The sequence below is a fragment of the Argopecten irradians genome, chromosome 8 (assembly GCF_041381155.1).
Source record: "Argopecten irradians isolate NY chromosome 8, Ai_NY, whole genome shotgun sequence".
NCBI classification, from domain to species: domain Eukaryota; kingdom Metazoa; phylum Mollusca; class Bivalvia; order Pectinida; family Pectinidae; genus Argopecten; species Argopecten irradians.
Genome location: NC_091141.1, coordinates 26,082,854 through 26,093,644, shown reverse-complemented (window position 1 = coordinate 26,093,644; position 10,791 = coordinate 26,082,854). Strand labels below are relative to the sequence as shown.

The 10,791-nt window shown below is 36.3% G+C and overlaps 1 protein-coding gene across 5 annotated transcripts in view; it reads left to right on the top strand.

Moving 5' to 3' along the window:
- The first annotated feature begins 4,126 nt into the window (after positions 1-4,126).
- Positions 4,127-10,791, top strand: part of LOC138329986 (tetraspanin-18-like) — a 28,485-nt gene continuing 21,820 nt past the window's right edge. The window contains exons 1-2 of one of the 5 annotated variants that reach the window (XM_069277302.1): positions 4,127-4,482; positions 8,542-8,700. The gene's annotated coding sequence lies outside the window, so the exon portion shown is untranslated. Of the gene's footprint in view, positions 4,483-6,035; positions 6,891-8,541; positions 8,701-10,791 lie in introns of those variants that run through there. The other 4 variants (XM_069277301.1, XM_069277300.1, XM_069277304.1 and 1 more) reach the window with 4 other exon arrangements.

The following is a 10,791-nucleotide window of genomic DNA, read 5'->3' as shown; positions in this document are numbered from 1 at the left end:
TTAGTCCGCGATGTAATTGAGATTATGATATTGAATTAGATTTAACTCTCATTGGCTGATGTAATTTCATTAGACTTTGCTCTGATTGGTGATTGGCAGATGTAATTTAATTAGATTTAACTCTCATTGGCTGATGTAATTGAATTAGATTTAACTCTCATTGGCTGATGTAATTTCATTAGGCTTTACTCTCATTGGCTGATATAACTACCTTAGACTTTACTGTTTAAATATACAACAGGAAGGAAAGAAAAGAACATTGCTTTATATTTTGTTAGATTAACCTTTCTTGATGGCATGCTTTGTAGGTCAACTAAAACATAGGTTTGTTAACCAAGTTTTATCTAAATAAAGCTTAATAGAAAGAAATTATTCTATTAGTTTTCTTTTCAACCCACACTTTTCCAGAGTTATTTTGCAAATTTACATACCTTTGTCTCTGTCAACAATCACAATTTTATGTCCCTTGCAAAATTTTAATATTACATGGTAAAAGTTAGAAATCAGCATGGAAAAAAGTATCACAATTGCACTTGGGAACTTATTTTAACCAAAGAAAACGCGCAATATGCTTTTGAAGACAACAATTTGAAGTTTGATATGAAGCAACAAATTTCAGTAAAGACAGATTCCAGAGAAAGAAGACATCTCAATCGAAATGTTTAATTCTGGAATATCGATAACAGTTGGAAACCCTTTCAAGGAAGCAGATTTCAAAGAATTTTTTTTCTCAAACCATTCTTTGCGTTCTACTGTCGCTACCAGGCTATATAAAATGTAGAGCTGTCGATCGATATTTCGTTACCATTAACAATTAATTTGAAATTGTTCAGGGAAATATGTACAGACCTGGACCAGGCGATTTAGAGTGTATAAGAAACCATCTATCCTATTAACCACAAGTGAAAGGCCAAGAAAAATAACGTTTTCGCTGACAGTGCGTCATTATCTTCAATACAAAATGAGGTTAATTTCGCTGTTAGAACACCAGAAAATTGCTACACTACAGAGCGGATTCATATTCAGGTATTGCTGGGAAAGGGACATTCACGGTTCCCGTATAACATCTAAATGCTGCATCCACATCCGGCAACCCTTGCTACGCTTCTGTTCTGGATTTGATAAACAAATGGGGTATACAACAGGTACTTTTTAAATGATTTACAGTTTTATTGTTCATTGCTACAAAATGTGATCTGTCTTGTATTTCTTTAATATTTTGTTATAAATGTTGTTCAGTGCCTTGATCTACTTAGAGGCGAGGGGAAAGCAAATGCTTGCTCCATGATCCGTAAATGATGCACGGGCATTTGCAGTCTAAAAAGGTAATCTGGCAGCATTTCTTGGTAATATTAGAATTTCTTCAATAAAATCTTTCTTAAAACAAAATTGCGTGTGCCTGTGATCTGATGCACTTGATCTACATTACTTTTGGTATTATTATAACTTTTTCTTTTATTGTATTCAGGAATGTGTCTGAAACTGACCCTTTACGTGTTATCAATGTTTTTCCACCATATAGGTCGTCTAAATTTGGATTACCTGATATGGATTTGATCCAACTATTCCTAGAATGTGGTAACGTATCTAAGAGCTTCCATTTTTATATTTAATATGGAGGATAATCTTGTTCCCGTGTTGATTGTTTGTTTGTTTGTTTGTTTCGTGTCTCTCTGAAGAGTTGCATGATGAGTTCATCTTCCAGCACATCTCTGTATAGAGCCAGGACATTTTAAATAATCTAACAGCGTCTGAAAGGTTATAAGATGTAACAAAAGAAAAGTATTGGACCTAAAACTTCTCCCTGTAGCACTCCGTAGTCCACGGCAAATTCTCTTCTTATGCCACACACATTCCCAATTTAGCGATGATTAATGTTTTCCTCTAATTCTACATTGGTGTATTAAAAAGGAGTGTGTTGTGGGAGACTGATGAGAGTTCTCGAGGAGTCTAAATTTGCAATTTTTGACGTAACGGTATTTGACGTATCTCGCATATACCCTTTTCTAACTACACTGGATTTTCCTCACGGAGTTACTGTACCATATAAATAGAGAGACTAAAATTCTTGAACAAATTTGAGTTTCAGAGTTATTGGACCAATGTCATTGTCATTATTTTAGAAAGAAAGGAAAATAAAAAAACACACGTCGCCAGTTCCGCTATCGCGATATCTCTTTTTCTCGTGGATATTGTACCAAATCCCACATGTTATACACGTAAGACTATTATATATGTTGATATGAAGAGATAGGACACAAAATGTTGTAAACCCCACGCCAAACCTCGGGGGTTATACAACGTTTTTGTGATCCCGTGGGTAGATTATCTCTATCCTTCATATCCACAGATAAAAGAATATTTTACTCTCATACCTCGACGTTTTATTGCAATTTTACAATTATAATATCCTTCTATTTTGAAATAAGTTCGAAAAAAAATCGCGCCTGCAGTCAATCTCCACCATACATGAAATTAAAGTTGCAAATCCCGTTGTTTTCATATTTTATTGCAAAACCAGCTTAGCTTCTGTTTTTTTTAACCAAGAAAACAGTAATTTTGATGACGCAGTGATGTCACGAGTCTGTATCGCATGGGTAGCCAGCCATTTGATACCTCTTCAGCCGACATGAAGGTAATTGCATGCGATAAACCAGTATTACGCCCGTAGGTATGAGAGAAAATGTATAATCTGTAACATTTTGAAGTTTCAGAGTAATCTGTAAGGAAAAAATCAGCAGGGATTTAGAAAAGGAAAAATGTCTTGCACAAATTAAAGATTCAAGTTTCAATTTAAACAAAATTTTATTTCAATAACTGAAATGATATTGGATAACAGTCAATACATATATAATCAACTCCCAGTTTCAGCGTTTAAATACTGGATAAAGACTTTCATTGTGTGAAAAAGCAAGCAATTGTCGTCAAGTATGGTAAAACCGCCTGGGTGCAAAATATATCTAGGGTGATGGAGGAAGGGGCATCGTATACACACGTCTTATGCGCTTATTATGTTTGATAACAGGAAATTAATACGGACATTTATGCACTAGAGGACTATTCGCTATTTTTGTGATATAGTAAACGTTTCGTTCCAGCTCTGAACTAATTCTGCACAGTGACATTAAATGAACTCGCTATTTGCACTATAGATGATAGTATAATTAATCTTCTACTTGTGATGCGGGACGACCAGAAGGGGACACGTTTTGTTGACAAATACACTTCTGTATATACAATGATGGAGAGTGTATTTTTTCTGTTCTATCCCCGGGCGTCGCTTTCATAATGTCCCGAACAAGAGACATACTGTCGGGTTTTTTTTTTGTTTCGTAAATGACAGACGAAATAAACGAACAGCCTGTTTAGCAAACCATACAGTGCGTTTACTTACTAATACATTGTATAGGCTTTAAATATCAAGGAAACGAGCATATATTTACTCATAATTTTCTGTGTGGGCTGCCTTAGATACAATTACCTTTGTTGTGGTCGATCACATTTTAGACCAACACTACTTGTAAACAAGAACGAGCATTATCATATTTAATAAATTCGAAAGTACACGTATATGCTATTTCAAGATTAATTAAATGTTGATTAACACATCTAATTAATTAAGTTTAAAGCTGTTAAATGCATATAAACTAAACATGAAAACGAGAATTTGTCCATCGAAACCTGATCTTAAAATTATGCTAACAAACAATATAGGATTAGCGTTAACGATACGGACGGTGACGCTTATTATGCTGGAACGTGCAAATACTCAATCGGAATACCTTTCATACGGCTAAAAAAATCACGAAAGGTTCCGAAATGGTGAATTGGGTTTACTTTCAATACCTATTGTATTACATCGAATTTGAAGTGATTTTTCTCTCGTTGAGAGGTTAATGGACATCGTAACAGGCACTACTTCAAGTCGTTGTTTTAGGTCAATGTTTTACGTCTGATGAAACGGAGTGAGCTTAAGTAATAAATTGCTTATTAATTAACTCAAGGGTTGTATGTAAACATACTGATGAGAACAAAACATCTACAGCACGTCTAAATACAGGATAATAATCACTTACATATGCCAGTCTTTCCGCGACTCGCTTTAGAGGCCTCCCCTCTGTCACTTTATTGTGTACCGATACACGGGGGCAGGCTCCGAGGGCCGATATAGTGTATCGTAATACAGTAACGTACCGTGGGTGTATACATGCTGTATATGTGAAGGAAGGCATCGCCAAACTGTCGCATAACGAACGTTTGGGAAAGCTTTATCAAGGTCGAGACACATCCAAGGACCGTTATAATATGTTTGTGAAAAAAAACAGATAGGAAATACGTGTATCTTTGTTTAGCTGGAGCTTTAAAATACCTCGCGGATAGCTAGCATTTCTCTACACTCGTGGAAGTTACGGTATGGAAGTTTTGTGTCCGTAATTTATCTGGGACGTGCTCGAGTTAGGAAGACCAGACATACATATCAAGGTAGGAGTAACATATCACGGGTGGGTATCAAAACCCATTGTCGAAATAACGGAAAGTTGTCATCGGTAATTTTTTAAATACATTTTTGTTTATTGATTATATATGAGCATGATATGACTTATTTTAAAGATGGTTCGGTCTAAACGTCCCGAACCTCGGCTGTCCAAAATAGCGTTTGATACTATGACGTCACAAATCCCTATCTTCTGTTTGATTGTTAAAGAAGTAAGTGGGATTTGGTTCAAAACGTACACGAAATTATAAGTAAAACTGTACATGTAAGTATGTCAAAGAACAAATTTAAACATTGATCTTTTTAGAAAATATTGCCACAATAGTTTAACCCCCCCCCTTAAAAAAAGAAAAAAATAACATTATGGAAAAAAGTCCTTATGATTTATATGTTACATTAAAAAGTTCTCTCGAAAATGACACATGCATTCCTCTTTTTAATATGCGAGAACGTTGACTTGAAGTCATTTAGCCCGGATATTATGACGTCATAAATGTAACGTCGTGTCCAAAAATAGAAACACCAGGTTGATGAATCGAAACATATTAACCATCATATGGCCATATCATAGCTTGCAATTAGATTGATAAATTAATGAAGACTGGGAAATAGCATATCAAAAGTACATATGATGACCGTGGTGACGTGCTAGGAACAATGATGTGACGTCATCAATTAAAGATTGACCACCAAAATAACATTATACAGTTATTGACTGGGATATGGGGCAACAGATGATTTGTTGAACCCGAAGACAAACTGTTCAAGTTTGTTTGAGGGTCCGACAAATCATCTCTTGCCCGAAAACCCAGTCGATAACTGTTTTGTTATAACTATTGACTCAAAACAATGCTTTGACGTCACGAATTGTAGGTGTGACGTCACTCTGGTCCAACAGTACATAACAGTTCTTTTGACCGCTTGACGGAGCAGTTAATTTATTGGCATTTTTGTCAATAGAGTTCAAATAGAAGCGATTGTATAGGGGTATAACAATTTGTTGCCCTTCGGCCTTCGGCCTCGGGCAACAGTTTGTCTTCGGGTCCAACAAATCATATGTTGCCCACAAATCCAGTCAACAACTGCATCTTGATTTTGGGGTAAAATGCATTCTTTTGTAACGTCATTAGTGTTTTGATTTCACTCACCACTCATCTATATAAAGTTTGTAAAACCATGGACGCCCTTCATGTATCCAGTCTCGATTTTTATGTTGGCAAGACTTCCAAATACATGAAGTAAAACTTCTAAAATCTTTCATAAAAGTACTCCTATCACTTATGATGAACAAAATATTTTGCATGCACGAAGACCTTGGGGTCAACTGCATATATTATGAGTTTTTCAGAACATCCTATTTTTCCCTGTGCTCATAATAAATTCATAGGTCAAGCTATCGGGATGAAATATATGATTTTCATTCTTAAGTTCGCAAAACCTTAATATTTGCAGGGACTTTTTAGTTTCTCTTTGTGATGTTTAACTGAAAAAGAATGTCAAAAACTATGCTTAGGCCATCGTTACCTAGTTTAGTATTTTAGTATTTTACCGCCAAAAATTACAAAAACCCTATACAATTTCAAGTTATCATCCCCGTAGTGCTTGGAATTAATCAAAGCCATGAACTTCTTCATCTTACTGATTCTATACTGTCACATTAAGCTGGTTACAGAGTAAATAAATAGGTTAAATACAACGGCGACAAAACCATAAAACACCTTTAGGTGAAGGCGGGGTTAGTAGATGCGGATCAAATCAAGGTCACTGCTGCTATAAATAGAAAGTTTATTTCCAATTTGTGCAAGGCAACTTTGTCATTTCAGTTGCCTAGTTACTCGAGATAGAATCTTGTGTTTATGATGTTCTAAGAGAATTCCTGTTACTAGGGTCTGTACATATTGTAGACGTAGAATTTGCTCCAGGACGGTGACATGTGCTCAATCGGGTGTCTGCCAAATGTCGAACAGATGTTACACTGTCTACAAATGTCATATTATTACTAAACATGCGCAGTATTGGAATTGACTAACTGAACGCGCGTGAAAATGACAAACTACAGCACGTGTACATCACACGCGCATCGTTAATAAGTACCTTTATATTGCTGAAAACAAATGATAGTGTTTATAGAATCCACGGCTCGTACTTGTTGATTATGCGTTTGAAGTAACGGATCTGCAACGCTCTTCGACACACATAATACTTGATACGAGTTTTTCAGGGGAAGGTAAATTGCCCGCGGTGTTTGATGGGAGGAAATTCCTGAGATGCTAGACTAGGAACACTAGAGGAGTCCCTCGGGCCCAAGGGCTTTAGTAGGTACCAAAGATTCGGCCCCGGGACATCTGGCCCACGCAGTTAATGGTGCCCGCACGCGTGCTGCTAATTGCACTAGGTGTGTTTATTAGTTTTTGTATGGTTTCCGTACCTCTTAACGGCGGAGATGTATAAATCAGTACCGCGGTTAGTAGATACTCATTGTTCACAGCAGGATTGCTTCTAGTTTGATCAGTGTAGCTAATATTTGTTGAACTAAAAATCTCTACTCGTACATGTACATCTTTACGCACACATATATAAATCCAAATAATCAATTTTGATTGCAATGAATGTTTCCATTATCCTAAAATAACACGTTATCATTTCATAGCATGGAAAATGACATCGCCGTTGTGATTGGCCGATACAAAAGCACACAAATATGACCCCTCTCTCTAGCGCAGGGAACTGGTGTATATTTAAATGGATTGAATTGGATTAGTTATATAGAGTATAGTCATGGGTGTAGAGTATGCTCTGTATTTTATTAAGAATTTATTATGATTCTTGCTCTATCATACACAATCTGATGCATATTCTAATCCTCACTCATACAGGATCTGACAACATCACGTTCTAGATCTGGTGACATTTATTCTCCCTGTATGTAAGATCAAATGCAGTAACATCAACTGAAAAAGACATTTCACCCCAGGATGTAGACGTGTATAATATGTTGTGCTTTTTTGGGGGCGAAATGACCACATTCACGAATTATTCTGACATATCTTGCAAACTATGTCGTCCTAGTCGGGAAAAGGAGTTAGTGATTTGATTGGTCAATCCGAAAGGTCACCAAAACGTTGAACCCTTTATGGTATGTTGTTAGATCCTCTTTATTTCAAACAGATTATGTTAAAAAAGACCTTGCTATAAAATTCTTAATACTGAGAAAACCAGCCCTCCCTCTCAAGTTGATGAGAGATTTGACATTCACGTTCAAGGAGAACTTAAAGGGACAATTCACTCAGGCTAATTCTTTTACATAACCAAGAAGCAAAATATGGTAAAAATGTATTGTTTTACATTTCTTATGAAACATATAACGTAAAAAATTGACAAATTCCACGACATTGTTAAGTATTTTAATTTATATCGTTGAAATATCAAATCATTGATCAATACAATTTAGCAGGTACAATACGGACGCTGTACCCATACCCGAGCCAAAGTTACGCACGTTAAACAAATGAACTATATAACCACCGAGAAGGTGATAAAATGATTTTGAGTCAAGACTTTTTACCTAATAAGGTAAACACGCTACTGTCAGAGCGATTTGAGCAGTTCTAGACAAAGAGTTGTATTACTCTACGAGCAAGGGGCAGGGTTCGGCATACAAGAAGTTCGACCACAATATGTAATGGCGGACAGCGAGCAAGTTGAACATTTTACACACATGTCAGCACCATGGACTTTTCAGGCATATCACAGTAAAAACCGAATGATTTAATTTCCATTAGAACTAGGGTTTTTCTGATAATGTACAAATTTTAATGTTCTCTTAGACTGAATTGTCCCTTTAATAGATAGATGAGGATTTCTTTTCGAGAACAGTTTCCCACTCATTGTGCTAGGTATACTTCCTGCGCCTTTAGAAATTTACCATCAGATACAAATGTAATTATAGCACTTTTACTAAAGGTGTAATGCAAGGTGATAGTCTTAGCCCTTTACTTTGAGCATTTATATGAATGACTTGTCAAATATAATTTTAATTACTTCAGGGCTCATCGTTGTGAACTTGAGTGAATTCAAAGAACCTACAAAACTTTGATTGTTATGAATAACAGCTGCCTTTTATATAAAGAACACAGATACGTGGTGGTATCCGATTTTCCAGTTCCACACTGATAACAACCGGACAAAAGTTTCTCCATGTTTAGGTAGATATTCCAAATTTCTGACAAATGCAGCATGCACGTGGAGACGAATCCGTATCTAATTAGCCTCATGTACCCTATGGTTCTCCTACATGACCAGCTGTACTGGTCAATTATTGTTCTGACCACATGTGTGTCCAGTACGGCCCAGTGTCGGTAATTCGTCTCTACTCCTCAATCATCGCAGTCATTGTTTATGACATACGTTTAATGGCTGACGTTCCATAGCGGCACGCCTGGTGTGTCTTTACACGGACACAACAATAACACGTGTGGTGTGTATACATACAGCAATAACATACAGTTTCCATTTATATCATTTTATATACTTATCCTTACATGATAAAACTCATAGCAATTTATGATTGGTTACTGTACGGGACCAATCGGAAATTAGCGGTAATTGGTTAGGACGAAAGTTGGGCGCCGTCAACATGGGACACGAACCGGCGACCCCGGACGTCCGCCGCTTTAATACTTTGAAAACCTGCGACAATATGTAATAAAGTTGAAGATATACCGACACATAAAATTTAAGTTGAAATCTGTCGTCTATAATTCGTAATAAGATACATTGTGTATCCCGCTGGTTTTGTCTCTATTATGGATTGAAATACAAAATCACATTAACGTATCGTTCAGCGGAATAAATACCACAAAACCACGTGAATGAGAAATCTGGACAGAAATTCCAAACGATGAGAGTTAAAACGTATTACTAGACTCTCTTGGTTCGATCATGTTTACTTGTGCCTGTAGACGAAGGTTTTCATGCATTCCACATTCATTTAAGATGATTTTATGTCATACTAAATACGTTTATTTTCCCACACGATCACTGGTGCTGATGAAGTCTTCCCCTTGGCAAGTCGACCGCACACCTGCCAAGCTTCACTTATATGTTTATCAACACAGACGGCGACTGATTGGCAAACTGTACCAATGTCTCCCATTAACAACCTCGGGGCATTCAAAATAGTTACGAGTAGTTATTACAATTTGTATGCAGTTTTGAAGACATATTCTTTTCCACAGCGAAACTGCACGAAAAGTTGCTGAACGTATGATAAATGTTAAATATAACAACTAGATAGTAATGGGCACTATCAAGTTATTTTGTCTGCATGTCGACCTTGGCCTTCCATCAACTTCTCTTGGCTAATCTCGGCGGTTGTGAGGCTATAGACTTACTCGTTGATGGGGAAGATACTATAAGAAATGCCATCAATAGTTCTCACGTCTGTTGTCATGACAACGCGACACAGCTAACGTTTAACATCACTGTTACAACACAAAACATGATATTAACAAGTTTGAAGGTCGTCGGCCATATTGTCTGTCACACTTAATACATAATCCATTGATGTTTTTTTTTTAAATTTAATTTAGGTTTACTTATTAAACAAGCCTAAACTTAATATTGGTGATTTTATCGATATTCTGTATCATAAATAGTAAGATCTCTCATTATCTCGCATTACTCGCCGTGGGTGGTACACCATTAGTCCAAGGTTACCATTGGCGCTTCTTCTTGTGTAACCTTTGTACCAGTATAATCACTATGTCGACTACTTCTGTGTTGGTAACGTGATTCCCTACTGTGTAAAGTGGAGATGTCAAAGAGTTGAGAGTTTTACATTCGATTACTGTTGATGATAGACTATTCAATTTATCGCTGACGAATGGTATTTTTCAAAATCAAAGACAGGAGCAGACGATTTAGCATTTTTCTTCGGTTACAATTGTTACTTTCTCTACACCATTACCACCATTGAAAAGTTTGAGCTTCTAATTTTACTTCAAGTTAAAAATATATATAAAAAAAATAATTAATTGCATCCCGAAAAAATTCCGCGGCACTATCCTATATGAAATATAGTACTGATTGCGCATGCACCAAAGACAAAATAATTTATATAATTTTTTGTGTTAATCAAACATATATTTACACGATTAAACACCAATTATTGTTCAAATGTTGAATATCATTTATGCTCTGTCGGCGGTGTAGCATCTTTAAAAAATGCGTTCCTCCTTGTTCAGATCTCATAGTTCTGGCGCAAGTCTTGTGACACGGCGTTGCACGTTTTCAAG